The sequence below is a fragment of the Nycticebus coucang genome, chromosome 8 (genome assembly GCF_027406575.1).
Source record: "Nycticebus coucang isolate mNycCou1 chromosome 8, mNycCou1.pri, whole genome shotgun sequence".
NCBI classification, from domain to species: domain Eukaryota; kingdom Metazoa; phylum Chordata; class Mammalia; order Primates; family Lorisidae; genus Nycticebus; species Nycticebus coucang.
This window is the reverse complement of record NC_069787.1, coordinates 88,020,099-88,041,542: the sequence shown is the minus strand read 5'-3', so window position 1 is coordinate 88,041,542 and position 21,444 is coordinate 88,020,099. Positions and strand designations below refer to the sequence as shown.

The 21,444-nt window shown below is 42.7% G+C and overlaps 1 protein-coding gene and 1 pseudogene across 6 annotated transcripts in view; both read right to left on the bottom strand.

The window, feature by feature from the left end:
• Nucleotides 1-15,439, bottom strand: part of KRBOX1 (KRAB box domain containing 1) — a 41,949-nt gene extending 26,510 nt beyond the window's left edge. The window contains exons 1-2 of one of the 6 annotated variants that reach the window (XM_053600352.1): nucleotides 15,384-15,404; nucleotides 11,671-11,768 (exon numbers count right to left, since the gene is read on the bottom strand). The gene's annotated coding sequence lies outside the window, so the exon portion shown is untranslated. Of the gene's footprint in view, nucleotides 1-3,897; nucleotides 4,919-11,616; nucleotides 11,769-15,383 lie in introns of those variants that run through there. The other 5 variants (XM_053600349.1, XM_053600350.1, XM_053600351.1 and 2 more) reach the window with 5 other exon arrangements.
• On the bottom strand, nucleotides 2,304-11,732 carry LOC128592421 (dynein regulatory complex protein 9-like; annotated as a pseudogene).
• Nucleotides 15,440-21,444: the final 6,005 nt, after the last annotated feature.

Below are 21,444 nucleotides of genomic sequence, written 5' to 3'. Positions count from 1 at the left end.
TCTCTTTTTTGTGCCAGTACCATGCTGTTTTGAACACTATTGATTTACAGTATAGTCTGAGGTCTGGTAGCGTGATTCCTCCTGCTTTGTTTTTATTTCTGAGTAATGTCTTGGCTATTTGAGGTTTTTTCTGATTCCATATAAAATTAAGTATTATTTTTTCAAGATCTTTAAAGTATAACAGTGGAGCTTTAATAGGGATTGCATTAAAATTGTATATTGCTTTGGGTAGTATGGACATTTTAACAATGTTGATTCTTCCCAGCAATGAGCATGATATGTTTTCCCATTTGTTAACATTTTCAGCTATTTCTTTTCTTAGAGTTTCATAGTTCTCTTTATAGAAATCTTTCATGTCTTTTGTTAGATAAACTCTCAAATATTTCACCTTCTTTGGCACTACAGTGAATGGAATAGAGTCCTTAACTGTTTTTTCAGGTTGACTATTGTTGGTATATATAAAGACTACTGATTTATGAATGTTGATTTTGTAACCTGAGACGCTGCTGTATTCCTTGATCACTTCTAAGAGTTTTGTAGTAGAATCCCTGGTGTTTTCCAGATATACAATCATATCATCTGTGAAGAGAAAGTTTGATATCTTCTGACCCTATATGGATACCCTTGATTGCCTTTTCTTCCCTAATTGCAACGGCTAAGACTTCCATTACAATGTTAAAGAGCAGTGGAGACAATGGGCAGCCTTGTCTGGTTCCTGATCTGAGTGGAAATGATTTCAGTTTAACTCCATTCAATACAATATTGGCTGTGGGGATGCTGTAGGTGGCCTGTGGAGGCAGATTTGAGGTGGTCCATTCCTCCCACCTCCTGGTTGATGTGTCCTCCACAATAATTCCTTTCTTCTTTGACAATCCTCATTGTCTCAGTAATTGGCTTTTTGTGCAGTGAGCAACTGTGGGTTTGTTAACATTGGAGTCAAAGGGGCATTTTCATACTGTGTAAACCTTTTTTTTTTTTTTTTGTAGAGACAGAATTTCACTTTATCGCCCACAGTAGAGTGCTGTGGTGTCACACATCTCACAGCAACCTCCAGCTCCTGGGCTTAGGTGATTCCTTTGCCTTCGTCTCCCAAATAGCTGGGACTATACCACAACACTGGCTATTTCTTGCAGTTTGGCGGGGCTGGGTTTGAACCCACTACCCTCAGTATATGGGGCCGGCACCCTGCCTCCTGAGCCACAAGTGCCGCCCACACTGTGTAAACTATTAACAGAGATAGACACTGTAGAGAAGATGAGGCCAAAGACACCACTCACTGGCAGCAACTTCAGCTCAGATAGTTAGGTGGTAGCAGAAGCCAATTTCTATGAGGAGCAAGTGGGCAGAGAAATGGAGAATACATGTCGTAAAATGGGATGCATCTTTTAGGACAGCTTCCACTTTGCCAGCCCCTTCTGTGTGTTGAGCTAGTGCCAAGGCTCTAGGGTCAGATGTATGTGCTTCGCATTGCTTTTCAGTTTCTATATTTACATCATTTAGGCTTCCCTTGAGTATGTCTGTTATTTTTTCAGAACACATTTCACTTTACATCCTGAGTGTTTCTGTTTTCTCATCATATTTGTCATCAGTTTCCAGCACCTAACCACTCCCGCCTTTTTTTTCTTGTCCCTTCACAGAGACTTGCACCTTTTCAAAGGAACATCAGGGAATCTGACCTGTCACTCTGGGGCAGACATTTCAGGGGAGCTTAGACTCATTTGTATTTGAGGATTCTTTGAGCCTCTTGGGAAAATAATAAGCATATTTTGAGCCTGGTAGTTAGATCCCATGCATTCAGCATAGTTTCTCAAACAGAAGGTAGCAGAGTCAAAAGTCCATGCCAGTGTCTCCCCTGGTATTCCTCGTGGGCAGGAAACTCATTCCAAGAGAAAAGAAATCTGTAGTACAGGGCCCTACCAGAGACACCAGTTGATTTTCTTTTCTTTCCTTTCTTTGGGGAGGGAGTGGAGGGGGGACAGGAATTACTAAGTTTTAATGCATTGCTGTAACTACGCCCATGAACTCTTTTTTTCTGGTGAGAAAGAGTAAGAGGAATCTTAACAAGGCTACCAGAAACAGTTCTTCCCAGCAGAATTCAAAATATGAGGTCCTAAATTGATGGTATAATACTAATTCAGGGTTTGAAAACTAATATAACAGGCAAAGTAAAATCAGCAGGCTTCATCTGGGAATGTCTGCATAAGAAACAGAAGGAGGTATTTGTGATGGTACAAGGTGCCTCTTACTCCAAGTCCTCATTGCCATCTTCAGAACACCAGAGGGAAGGACAAATGATAACTTGGTCACTTCTTGCTTCTCTACTTAACCTTGTCTTTGCCTTTACCTTTTGAATCCTTGCTATTATCTTTGTCCCTAGGCAGTCTGAAACCACCGATTTCCTTCCACTTGCCACCAGGCCTGGAACTTCATGATACTCTTTAATTCTAAGAGATCCTGTTCTACCTTTTTCCTGCTCTTCTCCTTTTCTACTTGACCTTCAGTGACGACCTGTTCATACTCCGTTATCATCTCTGCAAGATCTTGAAGGTGTGCTAAGTTACTAGCCCTTGCAGCTTTTAGAGCATTTAGTTCATCCTGTTTCATTTCTGTGTCCTTATCATATTTCTCCATCCAGAACTCAGTTGCTGCTGCTCCTTTCTAAAGAACACTTCAATCTCCCCATGAATCCAGTTCTCTTTTTCAGTTTTCATCCATAGTTTCTCAGTCTCTTCCAGGGAGAGTTCCTCTGTTTTGTTGCATTTTTGCTGGGTCTGGGAAATCTGGAGCTCAGTAGTATTTTTTTTCCTCATATACTAATTCTTCAAGTTGGTTTTTGCCTTCATCATCTCTTGCATTTGGTCCTTGGAGTGAACAATAAATTCATTCCAATTCTGTACTTCAAATTACTATTCCTTTTTAACATTAACTAGCTATTTTTGAGGAGATTTTGTCTTTTTTCTTCCTTCTTCCTTCCACGCCAGCTCAGGTTGACTAGGCCCTTTATGATTTGGTTGCTGTGAATTTCCTGTTTTCTGGAAAATTCCAGTTGATTTTCTTGACAAATTTACTTTCTGGTTTCTTCTCATACATCAATTCTTTCTCATTTATTTTTAGTGTCAGTAGAATATTTGTTATTATATTACCTAAAAACAAATGAATAACTTTTTACCAAATTTAGTAGATACAATATTGTGGAAATCAGAAGGCCTCAAGTCTCACTCATACCAAACACACTTTAGTCCTGCCTGGACTAGGAATACTGAAATTGGGGTTAAAAAAAACAAAAACAATTGCTTAACCTGTATCACTAGCAACAGACAAACATACCCTTTTTGAGACGAAAAAAATAAAAAAGAAGAAGAAAAAATGGTTGGAGCGATTTCTTTTTGTTTCCTCTTTATTGTTAAAATAGGAGGTAATGGGTGGCGCCTGTGGCTCAGTGAGTGGGGCAATGGCCCCGTATACCAAGGATGGCAGTTTCAAGCCCAGCCCCGGCCAACTGCAACAACAACAACAAAAAAAAAAATAGCCAGGTGTTGTGGGGGGCACATGCAGTCCCAGCTACTCAGGAGGCTGAGGCAGGAGAATCACCTAAGCCCAAGAGTTGGAGGTTGCTGTGAGCTGTAACGCCAGAGCACTCTACCAAGGACGACAAAGTAAGACTGTCTCAAAAAAAAAAAAAAAAAAGGAGGTAACTTTTCACTGTAGAAAATAACTCACATCTCGATCACTAAAATGACTTTTAGCTTCAAAGACTCTGTCTCTAGGTCTGGACTCTGACCCTCTCAACAAGTATTGGAATGTAAGTCTCCAGCGGATCTGATTTACAATGGTCTGATTTAAAATATGGGTGACATGTCAAAAAAATTCACATACAGTAGGGAGTACACAACTTACCTCAGAGAGATAGGAAGTTATCCACTAGAGAATCTGGAACTCAGAGTATATTTTCATCAAGTTTAGAAGGTATATTAGGGTCTGATTTAAAGCATCAGTTAAGTGGTATCTATCAAATTAACTATAGGACATGAGAGTCACCTATTTCAACAGTCAACTGACTTCCAAGCAACTGACATGAGATTAAAAATTAGGAGCTTGTCCCAAGAGTTGAGGTTGCTGTGAGCTATAACACTACGGCACTTTACCCAGAGCAATGGAGTAAGACTCTCTCTCAAAAAAAAAAAAAAAAAGAGGAGCTTGTGTAACTACTAAGCAAGAGAAAAACGTGACAATAAGGTGCTATAAGAGAAAGCAGAGCTTTCAAGTGCAAGGTTGCATCAGTATGGCTAAATAGCAAAAGACAGAAAAATCTTATCTAACTAGTTAGACAAAAGATGTTTATTGGCTCACATAGCTGAAAAGCTTTGAGGTAGGTCTGCTTCAATAAGGCTTAGTCTAGTGGTTCAAATAATGTCACCGAGGACTTAGTTTCTGTTTTGCCACTTTTCTTTGGTACTGACTTCATCCTCAGGCTCCACATGGTAGCACCTAGAAACTCCAGAATTTCCCCTTTTTAATAGAAAAAAATAGTTGCTACAGTTCCATGCCTCACAATTTTCTATATACCCCACAGAGAAAGATTGGGGATACCTTCTTTGGTAGCTCTCAAAGAAGAAAAGCTCTTTCTTCCAGAAGATCCGGGATCTCCTCAGATCACCTTGGCCCAGGGGTCAAGGATAAGCTGATTGACACAGCCAAATGAGGGCCACGCACTTAGGGTGGAGCAAGCCATGTAGCTGAGAAAGCCTACCTCCCAAAGAATGTCTGCGGTACTGCTCCCAGACAGAATGGATTCTGGGGCCCAAATAAGAGATGACCAGTTCTAACAGATAGTCACAAAGAAAGATGCTCAGAATTGTGGACATTAATTTGTGACTGAGTTGCTTCTGAAACAGGCAACTCTGTAGCTGGTTCCAAGCTGTAACACAAAAGGGATTTAATTATTCACTCCCTTAAGACTTTCTGGTAGGCTAGATTTTTGAATACATAGTGACCTACATGCTATTTTCATATTCCCTCACTTTTTAACCCTGATTTTTAAATTTTTGAAAACACAATTTTGCCATAATCTAGTCTTGATTTTAATATATTATGAATTGCAATTTATCAGAAAATAACTTCCACCCTTACATTTCTCTAAAATTTAGGAACTGGGTATTAATTTTATTCTTCTTTTAGATAATTGGCAAGTGTCATTATAAATTGGAAGGTCTTCCATTTTACTTTCAATTCCTTCATCATAGACAATGGAGTTTGTGATATGACCTCAGGACTTCCAAGTGACTGTCTCTGGGCCTCTGGTAAGGAGAAGACCAATTGGGAATTCTCCTAGTAGAGGCCATCCATATCCACACGTTACTTCCTAATCCTCCTAGAATACCTTTATGCCATATTTTAATAATTCTCATTTTGCTACTCTACCACTCTGCCTCCAGACATTTCCATCTTAGAGGGTTTCTGGGCTTGATCTAATACTATGATGTTCCTTTGTAGGTTCAAACTCTCCCTTCTCTTTCATTGTCCCACTTCCACAGCCTCTTATTCCTATTCATTACCTATCTCCTTCCCATATGAAGATACTGACTTCATCCCCTACATACATCATCCTCACTCTGGGACCTTACGAATATTTAGGATATTGACGATCTAAGGTCTGTTTCAACCTTAGCCTGCATAATGTGTCCCTGGAAATTGCCAGCCCTTCACAGGCTGCTCTGTCTTAGCATCCCTTGCTGGCCAACTCCTCTGTCCAACTCCCAAAATACTGGACTGGATTCTACCTTGTATCTTGCTACAACCTCTCTGGGGCCACACAGTCCAGTAGAACTTTCCGCAATGATGAAAATGTCCATATTTACACTATGCAATTAAGTGGCTGAGTGCTGTATATAGGTATTGTGAACTTGAAATGTGGCCGGCATGACTAAGAAACTAAAATTTCCATCAAATTCAAATAGTATAGTAGCTACTATGTGGGACAGTGCAGCTCTAGAGGATTAAATTCATTCCCACTCTCTAGGGGATTTCATTCATTTCTTCCCCTGGCTTTATATACGGTATATTATTCTTGCTTAGTAACTTTCCAAAGTACGGCTCCAGTCACAGCCAACCAGAGCTCCAGCCCATAGCCTACAACTGCCAACTCGAAATTCCTGCATGCACATCGCACACATACCTCAAATGTGTTAAGCCAAAATAAGAGTTGTAGATGTCTCCCCTCCCCAGCCTATTCCCCTCCTGGTCTCATCTAGTCCAGACATTGGCACTTCTGTTCACTCTGCTGCAGAAAGCCATCCCTGATTCCTCTCTATTATTCCTTGCATCCAATTAGTTTAGCAAGTCACAGTTTTCATTTTCATAATATACCTTAATATCATCTACTTCTCTCCACCTCTATTACCTCCACCTCTATTCCCACCATCATCTCCCACCTAGACTGTTATCACAGTCTCTCTCCTTTCACTCTTGTCCCTTTATAAATTATTTTCTACCTAGCAGAGGGACCATCTTTTTTCTTTCTTTTTTTTTTTTTTTTTGTTAGAGTCTCACTTTGTCGCCCTTGGTAGAGTGCCATGGCGTCACAGCTCACAGCAACTCCAGCACTTGGGCTTGGCGATTCTCTTGCCTCAGCCTCCAAAGTTAGCTGGGACCACAGGTGCCCACCACAATGCCCGGCTATTTTGTTGTTGTTGTTGTTGTTGCAGTTTGGCGGGGGCTGGGTTCAAACTCGCCACCCTCAGTATATGGGGCCGGCGCTCTACTCACTGAGCCACAGGTGCCGCCCAGAGGGACCATCTTAAAGTTTAATTCAAACATGTCACTTCTCCTTTGGATACCCTTCAATGCCTGCTTTTCATTTAGGAGGAAATGATCTGGCCCTCCTATCTCTTCAAACTCAACTTGTGCTATACGCATTATATGATAACCAAAGCCTTTTGGTTTCTTGACCATGCCTTCAAACATCAGGTGTCTGCACAGCTGTTCCCTTTCTTGCTGTTCTTCCCATTCTTGATACATTCTCACCCTTCCTGCTTTAGCTTTAGTAGTACCTCTTAGGATAGGCTGGCCATATAAAGTGGACTCCAGTATTCTGTTTCTAGGTACCTTGTTCACTTTCCTTATAGAATTTAGCATTTTTTAAACTTTGTTTACTTAATTTCTTTTCCAGTTGGTCTCTCTCTAAGATAAATGTTCCAAGAAGACAAGGACCAGATTTTCTTTTTTTTTTCTTTGTAGAGACAGAGTCTCACTTTATCGCCCTCGGTAGAGTGCCGTGGCATCACACAGCTCACAGCAACCTCCAACTCCTGGGCTTAAGCGATTCTCTTGCCTCAGCCTCCCGAGTAGCTGGGACTACAGGCGCCCGCCACAACGCCCGGCTATTTTTTGGTTGCAGTTCAGCCGGGGCCGGGTTTGAACCCGCCACCCTCGGTATATGGGGCCGGCGCCTTACCTACTGAGCCACAGGCACTGCCCCAGGACCAGATTTTCTAAATTATTGTTTACACAGTATCTGGCACAGTGCTTTGTGTAAGTATTAGTTGCTCACTAAAATTTGCTTAACAAACAAATTCCCCTCCTTGCAAGATATGCAAATAGGAATTTTGAGTTGGCAGTTACACATTATAAGCTGGAGCAGTGGCTGGCTACAACTGGAGGTGTACATTTGGAAGTTATTAAGCAAGAATAATATACTGTATATAAATAATGACCAGTTCACACAAGTCATTTCTGTAATTTTTTTTTTTTTTTTTTTGGAGACAGAGTCTCTCTTTGTCGCCCTTGGTAGAGTGCCATGGCGTCATAGCTCACAGCAACCTCAAACTCTTGGGCTCAAGTGATCGATCCTCTTGCCTCGGCCTTCCAGGTAGCTTGGACTACAGGTGCCCACAACAATGCCCAGCTATTTTTAGAGACAAGGTCTCACTCTGGCTCAGACTGGTCTCAAACCTGTGAGTTCAGGCAATCCACCCGTCTCAGCCTCCCAGAGTGCTAGGATTACAGGCATGAGCCACTGTGCCTGGCCCATTACTGTAATATTTCCTGGTTCCATGTGGTACACAGCCAAGTTTTTACTGCTTATCACATGTTACCCTAACTGGCTGGGAGCTTATAAAGTGGGATATAAACAGCAGTGAAGCAAATTGCACTCTCTGAAAAAAATAGTTCTAAAGGTGAAGTGTCCAGAAAGGATGCTTCAAATCTGTTTTGGTCAGTATTCTCCCCTGAGTAGGGCCTCTGGTCTTCGAAAGCTTGAATATTATTAGTGCCACTCTGTAATATCCTGCCTGACTTCATAATTAGTATTAACAGCTTGCATTCTCTTTTAAAAATAGTTTTACAGACTCCTGATTCATGTAGAGTTAGATAATTTTGGAATTCCTTACTTTCCTACATAGGAGCTACATCTTCCTAGCATTTGTTTGATCTTTGATGCTGGATCTAGGAAGAGCTTGACTCTAATGCCAAAATAGTGGATTTTGTGAGAACTTTTCAGCTACTGACTGGACATGGTTACCTAACAGAGTATTAACCATCACCAGAAAGTGACCTGTTCTCCCTCCCTTGGTGATGGCTTCACGGCTTATTTTGAGATACAGGTTATAATGGTGGTGAGTGAGGGATAGACTCAGAAAAGATTTAGGATAGTGGTATAATGAGAGGTTATAGCTATATATTTCATATATTTTTATGTTAAAAAAAAGTCTCTAGGCTAGGCACCTGTGGCTCAAGCGGCTAAGGCACCATCCACATACACCTGAGCTGGCGGGTTCACATCCAGCCTAGGCCCGCCAAACAACAATGACAGCTGCAACCAAAAAATAGCCAGGCATTGTGGTAGTACCAGCTACTTGAGAGGTGGAGGCAGGAGAATCACTTGAGCCCAGGAATTGGGGGTTGCTGTGCACTGTGATGCCACAGTACTCTACCCAGGGCGACAGCTTGAGGCTCTGTCTCAAAAAAAAAGTCTCTAATTGGGTTTATATTTTTTCAGTCTCAGAGTGCTATCTCATAACACAAGAGCAGTCAGGTCTCCCAAGATTGCACAACCTGGACTACCATCTACTGCTCTCCCAATGTTCCCTTGGTGAACTCAAGGAGGCCCATGACTTCTCAGGAAGGGAAGATCTTAGAGCTGGCAATGTAACTTCAATGACACCCAGATCAAATAAGATTACCAGTGAGGTATGTTTATGGAAAACAGTTATTAACAAATATTTGTATGTACAAAAAGAACGTCTCCTGCAAGATATGTAACCAGTAACTGTGTTTGCCTAGGGAGAAACTGGGAGATCTGGGAGACAATAATGACAAGGAAATTTACTTTTCACTGTTTACTTTTCAAAAGTTCACCCTTTTGAACTACTTCCATTTTTTTTTTTTTTTTGCAGTTTTTGGCTGGGGCTGGGTTTGAACCCACCACCTCCAGCATATGGGGCTGGTGCCCTACCCCTTTGAGCCACAGACACCACCCTGAACTACTTCCATTTTTTACCATGAGCATGTTATCTATTTAAAAATAAATAAGTTTCAAAATTTGAAAAACATAAAAGAAATGCAGTGTTGGTCCTCAAAAAACTGTTTACCTGGAGTTAAGACTCAGAGACATGAGACTATTAGAAAAATATAAGATAGCACATCTTGGGCAGCACCTGTGGCTCAGTGAGCAGGGCGCCGGTCCCATACACCGAGGGTGGCGGGTTCAAACCCAGCCCCGGCCAAACTGCAACCAAAAAATAGCCGGGCGTTGTGGCAGGTGCCTGTGGTCCCAGCTACTCGGGAGGCTGAGGCAGGAGAATCGCCTAAGCCCAGGAGTTGGAGGTTGCTGTGAGCTGTGTGACGCCACAGCACTCTACCGAGGGCAATAAAGTGAAACTCTGTCTCTACAAAAAAAAAAATAAAAAAGATAGCACATCTTGGGTTGTACTGACTACAAATGGAAGAGGATAAGAGGTCTGCTTAGCTGAAGGAACTGAACCTTACACGATGAAGAGAAACTACAAGCCCAGGAAAACATAGACAAATAAAAATGGGCAGAGGCATAAGTAATACAATTACATAAATAACTTTAGACTTCCTGGAGTCAGGCCTGGCTCCAATCTCAACTCTATAATTTACTAGTTGAGTGACACTGAATAGGTTTTAGAACCTCTTTCAGACTCATATTTCTCATTTGTAAAATGGGAAGAATATCGACCTTAATAGGATTGTTATGAAAATTAAAGCATGTCCATAAAGTGGTTATCACAGTACCTCACACAGAACGGGTACTCCACTAAATGATGCCTAGTATAAACACAGTGGAACAGGGGATCTAATCTTATTACAGTACATGGTATCTGTTCTGGAGCAGGGGCAGGATAATACTGGCTATTAGGGTTATAGCAAATTGTGGAAGGTCATCTCAATTTGTCTCTGAGGTTCCTGTAGCATAAGAATTATAAACAAGTACCACTATTATGCACTCTCTAACGTTCAAGAAGGTGAGAGGTCTGGCAGTTATAGGGTTTCTCTCTAGCATGGCACTTCTAGTGCTTAATCAAGACAGAATTCTGACTGAAGGCCTTCCCACAGTCATTACATTTATAGGGTCTTTCCTGGGTATGAATTCTTTGATGTCGGATAAGGTGTGCCTTACAAATGAAGTTTTTCCCACAGTCAATACATTCATGAGGCTTCTCGCCAGTGTGGACCCTCTGGTGCTGAGCAAGATCTGAGTTCCACATGAAGCCTTTCCCACAGTCCCTACATTCATAAGGCTTCTCCCCAGTATGAATTCTCTGATGTCGAAGAAGGGCTGATTTTCAAGTAAAGCTTTTCCCACATTCCTTACTTGTGTATGGTTTCTCCCCAGTGTGGATTCGCTGATGTTGTGTAAGGTTGTGTTCTGACTAAAGCCCTTCCCACATTCCTTACATTCAAAGGGTTTCTCTCCAGTATGTACACACTGGTGACAAATCAGGTTTGACTTCCAAATGAAGGCTTTAGCACATTGTTGACATTCATAGGGTTTTACCCACTGTGAATTCTCCTATGTGCAATGCAGTATGATCTAAGGCTTTCAGCCTTCCCACATTCCTTACATCCATAGACCCTCTCTCTATTATGAGTTCTCTGGTGGTGATTAAAGTCATCATTTTGATCAAAACACTGGCCACCTTCTTCACATACATAGAATACCTGCTCACTTAGAATTTTCTGATGTATGAGGCGGCGCCTGTGGCTCAGTCGGTAAGGCGCTGGCCCCATATACCGAGGGTGACAAGTTCAAACCTGGCCCCGGCCAAACTGCAACCAAAAAATAGCCGGGCGTTGTGGCAGGTGCCTGTAGTCCCAGCTACTCGGGAGGCTGAGGCCTGAGGCTTAAGCCCAGGAGTTGGAGGTTGCTGTGAGCTGTGTGAGGCCACGGCACTCTACCGGGGGCCATAAAGTGAGACTCTGTCTCTACAAAAAAAAAAAAGAATTTTCTGATGTATATCAAGGTGGTTGTTGATGTTAGTATTCTCTGAACTCTCTTCTACTGAGATCATCTCATCCTTGATGATCACTTCTATGATATCATTTGTTGTAGTCTCCATACTTCCTCCATTGAGATAGCCAGGCCACCTTCCTAACCTGCTTTTCTTCTCTTCACAGGTTTTCCCAAACCAGAATCCCCGAAAGCCATACCACCAGGGTCCACTTGATAGCACCATGAGGTTCTGTGTTTCTTCAAAAAATTTCCTTTTTCAGAATAAAATCTTCTTTATCACTCTTCAACACACCCTCTGGAAAAAGAAATCAGAGCTTCAAATGTCATCATTATCATGACCATGGCTACCAAGTGGTATTAATATGTCCGCTTCTTTCCCTGTGTCTCAGTGGCCCTGTGCTAGCTGAAGAGGGCAAAAACAGAGCTAACAGATGGAAAGAGTCCACAAGCAAAAGTAGTCAGAAACTAGGCAGAATCCCTTAGGGCTGTGATTCCCAACACTAGACCATAGCAGTCAGATGGGTAACCCATTTGTTCAGTGTAAGCCCAAGACCCATCCTAATTTAATTAATTGAGCTTGTCCTAATGAAGCTGGAAGATTAGAGTTTACATTTTCTCTTGAGTAATTGGTTGATTTGGGGATTTGGGAGAATCATCTATTTAAAATATGAATGGCAAAATTATTTTTAACATTTTACAAAAGAAAGACAGGAAAATGTATACTAGTATAAAATGCTAATTTCCCCCTCACTTACCTGTATGAATTAGGCTTGGATTCTCTTCTTAAAGTTTCAAGTTCATTGGCTCTCCTGCCTGCTCAAGAGGGATGATCCCAGCAGGTGTTAGAAATGGATATCCTGCCAGGGTCAAGATACAAATAAGCCTGGCTCAGTCAGAGGAGGGAGACCTGTTAGGAAAGGAGATGGAAGTGGCAAAAAGAATGAAAGTAGGTGAAAAGATTGGCAACACTGATAACCAGAAGCGTGGGGCAATAAGAATACAAAGGATAGAAAACACTGGTCCAGGGAAGTTGTGATTCCATCAGTTCCCGAGGACATCAAAACATAACAGTCATATTTAAATGTCAAGAACAAGAACTAGGAGGGACTAAGGCCTCTTCTGTTCCTATCCGTAGAAGGTTAAAGCAAGGTCACATAGAAAAGAATCAGGACAGGATGGAATTACAAAGAGCTGTTTCTGAGAACTTCCCATCAAGGCAGGCTATTCTGGGAAACCATAATCTCTTAGTTGTCTTCATTTCTATCCATCTATTTATTACCTCTCATTACACAAAGAATCAATGATAAGTCTTTCTAAGGCGTCCACAAGAAATGGCCTCACAGACTCACTCGGCCATTTCTAGAAGTCTCTTGTTACCCTATAAAAGACACCTCTATCAAAAAAAAAAAAAAAAAAGACACCTCTATCTATCCACAGAGGTCCACTCTAATAAACTTTACTTAGGCTTAGCTAAGATCTGTCTCTTGGTAACTCCCATCCAAAACATCCCAAGAAACACCTTCAAATGATGACCTATTATGTTGCTAAAGCCAGGGAAAGTGTATCTCCTGAGCATTACCTTCTCTAAGACAAACGGGGACTTTGAGTCTGAAAAAGGAAGAGCCAGGAAACTCTGAAGGGCAGAGGCAGAGCCCAAAGAGAGAGACCCTTACCCAGGGAAGCCACAGCCCCATAATTCTCCAGCATCACATCCCTATACAGGGCCCTCTAGGGCCCAGGCTGGTCCATTCGTTCTCAGAGAAGTAGACGGCCACATCCTCGAGGTCACTGACTCCTGAAACAACATGCGTTTATATGCCCTAGGGTAATCCCAAGACCCACGCCTGGGGTAAGTGATAGACAGGGCACCAAGAAGTACTGGCAGGGTCACCTGTTCGGGTTCTGGATTCTGAATGTCTAAGGGAACTCTCTCAGCAGAAGATTTTGCCCCCTACTTACAAACATACAAGGGATCAGCCATCAATTTTCATATGTCTCTTCATCTTTATTTCAGCAACATAAACTCTCATCTTTTTCATTAGTCTCTGCACAAGTTTTTTCTGTTCATCCCTATACTCCAAACCACCATCTGTGCTCTAGGTCCCAAACTTTCTCTACAATGTGTCCTCCTTCAGAGGTCTGTAACCCTTGATAACAACTATGGAGCCTGTGCCAAACACTTTATATATACATTACTTTATGTCTCACTGCCTTACAAAGAGGGTAGTAGGTCCACTTTATAGAAGAGGAAGCCGAGGCTCAGAGTGATTAACTTCTCACAGACTTCCAGAGTTGAGATAGGCCTAGTTCCAAGGCCTACTTAACTCACTGGTTCCTCCTACATGGCACATTGCCTTCAAGTTCCCCCTCCTGCCACTCTTGCTGCCCCAGGGTAGGACTCTTCCTCTTCTCTCCTTCCCAATCACAAAGAGGCAGCTAAGGGCTCCTCAGGACACTCAGGTTACCATGAAGACTACTCATCAGCATAAATCCTAACTGTAATTCTACTCCCTACACTCCCCCACCTTCAACACATTCTCTGAAACAACCCACCCACTTTCTCTCCACATCCCAACCTCAAAGTCCCCTTTATCTCTAGGCGTCTCAGCTCTTTCATTTTCTTTCCTTTCTGTCAAACCCTCCTCCTTAAACAGTGCTAACCTACTATCAAGACTTCCTCGGCTCAGCACCTGTAGCTCAGCGGCTAGGGCGCTGGTGTCATACACAGGAGCTGGCCGGTTCAAACCCAGCCCTGGCCTGCCAAACAACAATGACAATTACAACAACAAAAAAATAGCCAGGCATTGTGGCAGGCTTCTGTAGTCCCAGCTACTTCCGAGGCTGAGGCAACAGAATCACTTAAGTCCAAGAGTTTGAGGTTGCTGCAAGCTGTAATGCCATGGCACTCCACTGAGGGGGACATAGTGAGACTCTGTCTCAAAAAAAAAAAAAGAAAACTTCCTCAAGGCCAGATGTGGTTGGCTCACTCCTGTAATCTTAACACCCTGGGAGGATGAGGAGGGTGGATTGCCTGAGCTCAGGACTTAGAGGCCAGAGTGAGCAAGAGCCAAGACCTGGTGTCTTAAAAAAAAATAGCCAGGCGTTGTGAAGCGCCTGTAGTCCCAGCTACTCAGTAAGCTGGGGCAAGATGATCACTTGAACCCAATGTTTACTGTGAGCTATGATTCCACCGCACTCTGACTAGGGCGTCAAAGTGAGACTCTGCCCAAAAAAATGACTTCTTCTAATTCCGGGTCATTGTCTCAATCAGTATCTCAGTCTCGGCAATATGAAGGAGCCCACCCCTGGTCCATTTCATGTTAGTCTTTGCCCTTCAAAGCCCCCACAGTGACTTCTCCAGCACCCCAGAGCTCAAAGACTGGCTACCTCACTTTTATCTACCCAATGAAGTCCAAATTCCTCTGCACTGCAGACAATTCTATTCACTATTCAGAGGCCCAGCTTACCTGCCCCACTATGCTCACCCACTATACTCTCACCATTCAATTGGGAAACTAAACTCTTTTCTCTCTCAGATCTGTGCCCCTGCACCTGAAGATCCCTTTGCCTGAATATCCAGTTCTTCCCTCCTGTACCTGGAAACTCCTGTTCGTCCTAATAACCGGCTGGAACACAACCAGCTCAGTACAACCAGCCTCTTTGAAATTCTGGCCATTCATCACTACCCACGGGGCTCTGGAAGTACTCTGCCCCAGCACCTGGATCATGCCCTTGTCACAGCACGTCTTCCTCCCGAGCAGCTCAGGTCTAGAGTGTAGAACTCACTTCTCCCGGTGCCTGGCCCTCGACTCTGAGTTCCACCTCCATTTGCCGGCAGCCGCACCAACCCGGTCCCACTTTTTCTCTGGGCCTGGTGCCCCGAGCGTCCAGGCACCGGCCTTGCACTCACCTGGCGCGTCCAGGCGGGCGCTGGCAGTCCCGGCAGCGGATCAAGGTCAGGGCCAAGTCGCACCCGGCTCGCCAGGGTCGCGGCCGCCACGGCCCGGGCCGCCCTCTGGAGAAGCGAGAGCGCACCGGGCCCGACCGGACGCTGGACAAGGTGCGAGACGCTCTTGACCGGGCCCAGGAGGGGCGCTCTGGTCCCCGCCCGCCCCCTGCCCGGCTTCCCGGCGCTGTGCACCGGGAACTCTGTACCCGGGAGGTGGAGGCGACCACGCTTGTGCTGCCGTGGCTGCTCTAGGATGGCGGAGGAAGCCGCGTCTCTGTGGTTCCCCCTTTCTTGCCCTGGGAGGGAGGGGAGAGAGGTCTGATTCTCCCCCAGACACGACTGCTCCCGGGCGCCGCTTCGGGGCTCGGGGATGCGGGAGCTGGTGGCTGTGCAAGAGGGTTCCTCTGACAATCAGATTACCCCTTCTCCTCCTCTTTCCTCGCTGCCCTAGAATGGATGGATGCTGATAGCACATACTTCACTCAACTGCGCCTGTTCGTGCATCTGCCTCTTTCCTACCCTGTTTCCTCGAAAATAAGACATCCTCCGAAAATAAGACCTACATACAGGAAAGATAAGACGTCCCCTGAAAATAAGACCTAGCGCATCTTTGGGAGCACACCTTAAAATAAGACACGGTCTTATTTTCGGGGAAACAGGGTAGTTTCTACGTTCCCGGGGCGCAATTTACACGTTCTTGACTTTCCCATCTTTGCACCTCGAACATCCATCCGATGGCTACTCCCTAACCTCTTGGGGGACTAATTTCTTTAATTGCCAAGGAATACTCGTTAAGTGTTTGACTTGTTTTCCAGTTGGGCCCAAAGAAAAAATGGTTTATCTAATATCACACAGCGTGCCAGGAAGTTAAATTGTTGTTTGTTTGTTTTTATCAGAGTTGTAAGAAGAAATGAGGACTACCCAAGTAAGAACAAGCGAAAGCTATTTATTCACAACTTGCTATAGCGAGGGAGTCAGCCCCAATCACCTGCATTTGACGGATGACTTAAAGTTAGTCGGGCTGAAGACTGGGAAAGTTGGGCGGCGCCTGTGGCTCAGTGAGCAGGGCACCTGCCCCATATACCGAGGGTGGCGGGTTCAAACGCAGCCCCGGCCAAACTGCAACAAAGAAATAACCAGGCGTTCAACAAAGAAATAACCAGGCGTTGCGGCCGGCACCTGTGGTCCCAGCTACTCTGGAGGCTGAGGCAAGACAATCGCCTAAGCCCAGGAGCTGGAGGTTGCTGTGAGCTGTGACACCACAGAGTGCGACAAAGTCAAACTCTGTCTCTTAAAAAAAAAAAAAAGACTGTGAAAGCTTCATAGTGGAACAAAAGGGAAGCCTTCAGGTATGCCCAAATCAGAAGTTTTTGGCCTGGGAGAGCTATAGGGCAGCTAACTAGAAGCCGGCATCTTATGTAATTGGATAGGGGGAAATATTTGGCTTTCTTGGTTTGGTCTTAAGTTGGAAGTAGGGGTAAAAATCCGAGACTTCGCCTCTAAAAATAGGCGAGTATTGTGGCAGGGTCCTGTAGTTCAAGCTACTTGGGAGGCTGAGGCAAGAGGATCATTTGAACACAAGAGTTTGAGGTTGCTGTGAGCTATGACACCATAGCACTTTACCAAGGGTGACAAAGTGAGACTCTGTCTCAAAAAAAAAAAAAAAAAAGGAAGGAAAGAAGGAAGATAGATTAGGTGATATCTTAGGGTGCTTTTGATTTGCATTTCTCTGATAATTAGGGACGATGAGCATTTTTTCATATGTTTCTTAGCCGGTTGTCTATCTTCCTTAGAGAAGGTTCTGTTCATCTCTCTTGCCCATTGATATAAGGGATTGTTGGCTTTTTTATGTTGATTAATTTGAGTTGTCTGTAGATCCTAGTTATCAAGTTTTTGTCCAATTCGAGTTTTGGTTGTTGTCTCCTTAGCTGTACAGAAGCTATTCAATTTAATTAAGTCCCATTTGTTTATTTTTGTTCTTGTTGCAATTGCCACGGAAGCCTTCTTCATAAAATTTTCCCCAGGGGGATAACTTCAAGTGTTTTCCCCACAGTTTCTTTGAGGATTTTCATTGTTTCATACCTTAGATTTAGGTCGTTTATCCTTCTAGAACCAATTTTAGTGAGTGGAGAAAGATGCAGGTCCAGTTTCAGTCTTTTACATGTGGTTATCCAGTTCTCTCAGCACCATTTATTGAATAGGGATTCTTTCCCCCAGTGTATGAGTGCCATGGCATCACTGCTCACAGCAACCTCAAACTCTTGGGCTGAAGTGATTCTATTGCCTCAGCTTCCCAAGTAGCTGGAACTACAGGCACTTGCCACAGTGCCCGGCTATTTTTTATTGCAGTTGTCATTGTTGTTTAGCTGGCCTGGGCTGGGTTCCAACCTGAAGACTTCGGTGTATGTGGCCGGCGCCGTAACCACTGTTCTATGCGTGGAGCCATTTTTTCCAAATCTTGAAAGTATGATGTTGGTATTTTAATAGGGATTGAATTGAATCTGTAGATCGCTTTGGGATGTACAGACATTTTCACAATGTTGATTCATCCCAGCCATGAGCATTTGTTAATATCTTCTGCTATTTCTTTTCTTAGGGCTTGGTAATTTTCTTTATAGAGGTCCTTCACCTCTTTTGTTAGGTATATTCCTTGGTATTTCATTTTCTTTGAAGCTACTGTGAAGGAACTTTTGTCCTTGATTAGCTTCTCATCTTGGCTGTTATTGGAATATACAAAAGCTTCTGATTTGTGGACATTGATTTTATATCCTGAGACATCACTGTATTTTTGATCACTTCTAAGAGTCTTGGGGTTGAGTCTTTGGGGTTCTTTAACATCATATCGTGGACAAAGAGGGAGAGTTTGATCTCCTCTGCCCCCACTTGGATGCCTATTATTTCCTTCTCTTGCCTGATTGTATTAGCTGGAACTTCCTACACTATGTTGAATAGTAGTTGTTATAGAAGACAGCCTTGTCTCATTCCAGGTCTAAGTGAAAAAGCTTTCAATTTTACTCCATTCAGTATTACATTAGCTGTGGGTTTGCCGTAGATGTTTTCAGTCAGTTTAAGAAATGTGCCACCTATGCCTATTTTCTTCAGAGTTCTAATTAGACAAGGATACTGAATTTTATTGAATGCTTTTTCTTCATCTATTGAGAGGATTGTATGGCCTTTGTTTTTTGCTTTTGTTGATATGGTGAATTACGGTTATGGACTTGCCTATGTTAAACCAGCCTCGGGTCCCTGGGATAAAACCTACTTGATCGTGATGATTTTTTTTTTGTAGTTTTTTTTTTTTTTTTGGCTGGGGCTGGGTTTAAACCCACCATCTTGGGCATATGGGACTGGTGCCTACTCCTTTGAGCCACAGGTGCTGCCCTGAATGATTTTTTTAATGTGCAGCTGTAATCTATTGGCTAGAATGTTATTGAGAATTTTTGCATATATATTCATTACTGAGATTGGTCTGAAGTTCTCCTTTTTACTTGGGTCTTTTCCTGGTTTTGATATCAGGGTGATGTTTGCTTTGTAGAACGTGTTGGGGAAGATTTCTGCCTTCTCAATTTTTTGGAATAATTTCTGCAGTATAGGTATAAGCTCTTTTTTGAAGGTTTTATAGACTTCTGGTGTGAAGCCATCCGGACCAGGGCATTTTTCTGAGGGGGAGATTTTTTATAGTTTGTTTGATCTCAGTGCTTGAAATTGGTCTGTTCAAGAAACCTATTTCTTCATGGTTAAGTCTAAGGAAAGAGTGTGATTCCAGGTATTGATCCATTTTCTCCACATTGTCAAATTTGGGGGCATAGAGTTTCTTGTAGTACTCAGAGATGATCTCTTTTACCTCTGTGGCACTTGTTGTTTCCCCTTTATGGTTTCTGATTGATGTTATTAGAGATTTTACTTTTCTCTTTCTAGTTAATCTGGCCAAAGGTTTATCAATTTTATTTATTTTTTTCAAAAAAAACAACTTTTTGTTTTGTTAATTTTCTGAATGATTCTTTTGTTTTCAATTTCATTTATCTCTGATTTAATTTTGGTTATTTCTTTTGTTCTGCTGGGTTTGGGATTAGATTATTCTTTTTTCAGTTCCATAAGATGTACGTGAGATTGTTGATGTTCTCTCTTTCTGATTTTTGAAAGTAGGCATCTAATGAGATAAATTTCCCTCTTAAGACTGCTTTTGCTGTATCCCACAGATTTTGGTAACTTGTGTCTCCATTGTTATGTTTGAGGAATTTAACAATTTCCTCTTTTATCTCTTCCTGAACTCAACTATCATTCAGCATAAGATTGTTTAATTTCCAAGTTTTTATGTGTGGATGAACTTTTTTTTTTTTTTTTTTTTTAAGACAGAGTTTCACTTTATTGCCCTCAGTAGAGTGCCGTGGCATCACACAGCTCACAGCAACCTCCAACTCCTGGGCTTAGGCAATTCTCCTGCCTCAGCCTCCCGAGTAGCTGGGACTACAGGCGCCTGCCACAACGCCTGGCTATTTTTTTGTTGTTCTTGCAGTTTGGCCGGGGCTGGGTTTGAACCCGCCACCCTCAGTATATGGGGCTGGCACCCTGCTCACTGAGCCACAGGCGCCGCCCTGGATGAACGTTTTTGTTGGAGTTGAGTTCCACCTTTATTGCCTTGTGGTCTGAGAAGATACAAGGTGTAATTTCTATTCTTTTAATTTTTCTGAGGTTTGATTTGTATCCTAGGATGTGGTCAGTTTTGGAGTATGTACCATGGGCTGACAAGAAAAATGTATATTCCTTAGCTTTGGGATGGTGTGTTCTGTATATGTCTATTAATCATATTTGTTCTAGGGTCATGTTTAAGTCCTTTATATTTTTGTTTTGTTTCTGTTTAGAGGATCTGTTCAGTTCTATTGAGGGGTGTTAAAGTCCCTGACTATCAGGGTATTATAGGATATTATATTGCCCATCAAGATCTGTTTCATAAATCTGGGACCATTTAAGTCGGGCGCATAAATATTGAAAATTGAAATGTCTTCTTGTTGAATTGTTCCTTTGACTAGTATAAAGTGTCCATTTTTGTCTTGCTTAACTTTAGTTACTTTAAATCCGCTTTTATCTAAAAAGAAGGTTGCAACTCTCCTTTCTTCTGATTTCTGTTTGCTTGAAACATTGTTTTCCATCTCTTAACAGTATTAAGGGATAGAAACAGCATATGTATGGCTTGTACTTTTTTATCCAATCAGACAGCTTGTGCCTCTTCAGTTGTAAGTTCAGTCCATTGACATTTATTCAGAGGACTGATAAGTGTGGTGGAGTTCTATTCATCTTGTTTTGTGTAAGTCCATTGTGTAGTTTTATCCTTTGAGCCATTGTAGAAGCTATGTTTTGACCTTTAGCTTCTGGGTGTTTACTTTGCTGGTGGCCCTTTGTGGTAGTCAGTGTTGAGAGTAGCTCTGAGTATTTCCTGTAGAGCTGGTCTTGTGGCTAATTTCCTCAGTGCTTCTATATCCCCTAAATATTTGATTTCTCCATCAATTTTGAAGCTTAGTTTAGCAGGTTACAGAATTCTGGCCTGAAATTGTTTTGTTTACAAATGTTGAAGGTGGATAACCATGCTCTTCTGGCTTGGAAGGTTTCAGTTGAAAAGTCGGCTGTGATCCTAATGGCTCTGCCTCTGTAGGTCAGTTGGCTCTTACTTCTAGCTGCTTGCAGAATTTTTTCTTTCATCTTGACTTTAGACAAGTTCATTACAATGTGTCTTGGAGAGGCTCTGTTGGAGTTAAGATGATTTGGGGTTCAATATCCATCTTAAAGGAATGTGTTGAGGTCTTTAGTAAAAATTTTCATTTATGATGGTCTCCGGTAGGGCTTCCTTTCCTTTGGGATAATCTTCCCCTTCAGGAATCCCTATTATTCATACATATATTTGAATGCATCATGGAGTCTCATAGTTCTGTAAGTGCCTGTTCTGGTTTCTCTGTCTTCTTTTCTGCCTCTTTAGCTACCTGGGTTACTTGAAAACTTCATTCTCTAGCTCTGAGGTTCTTTCTTC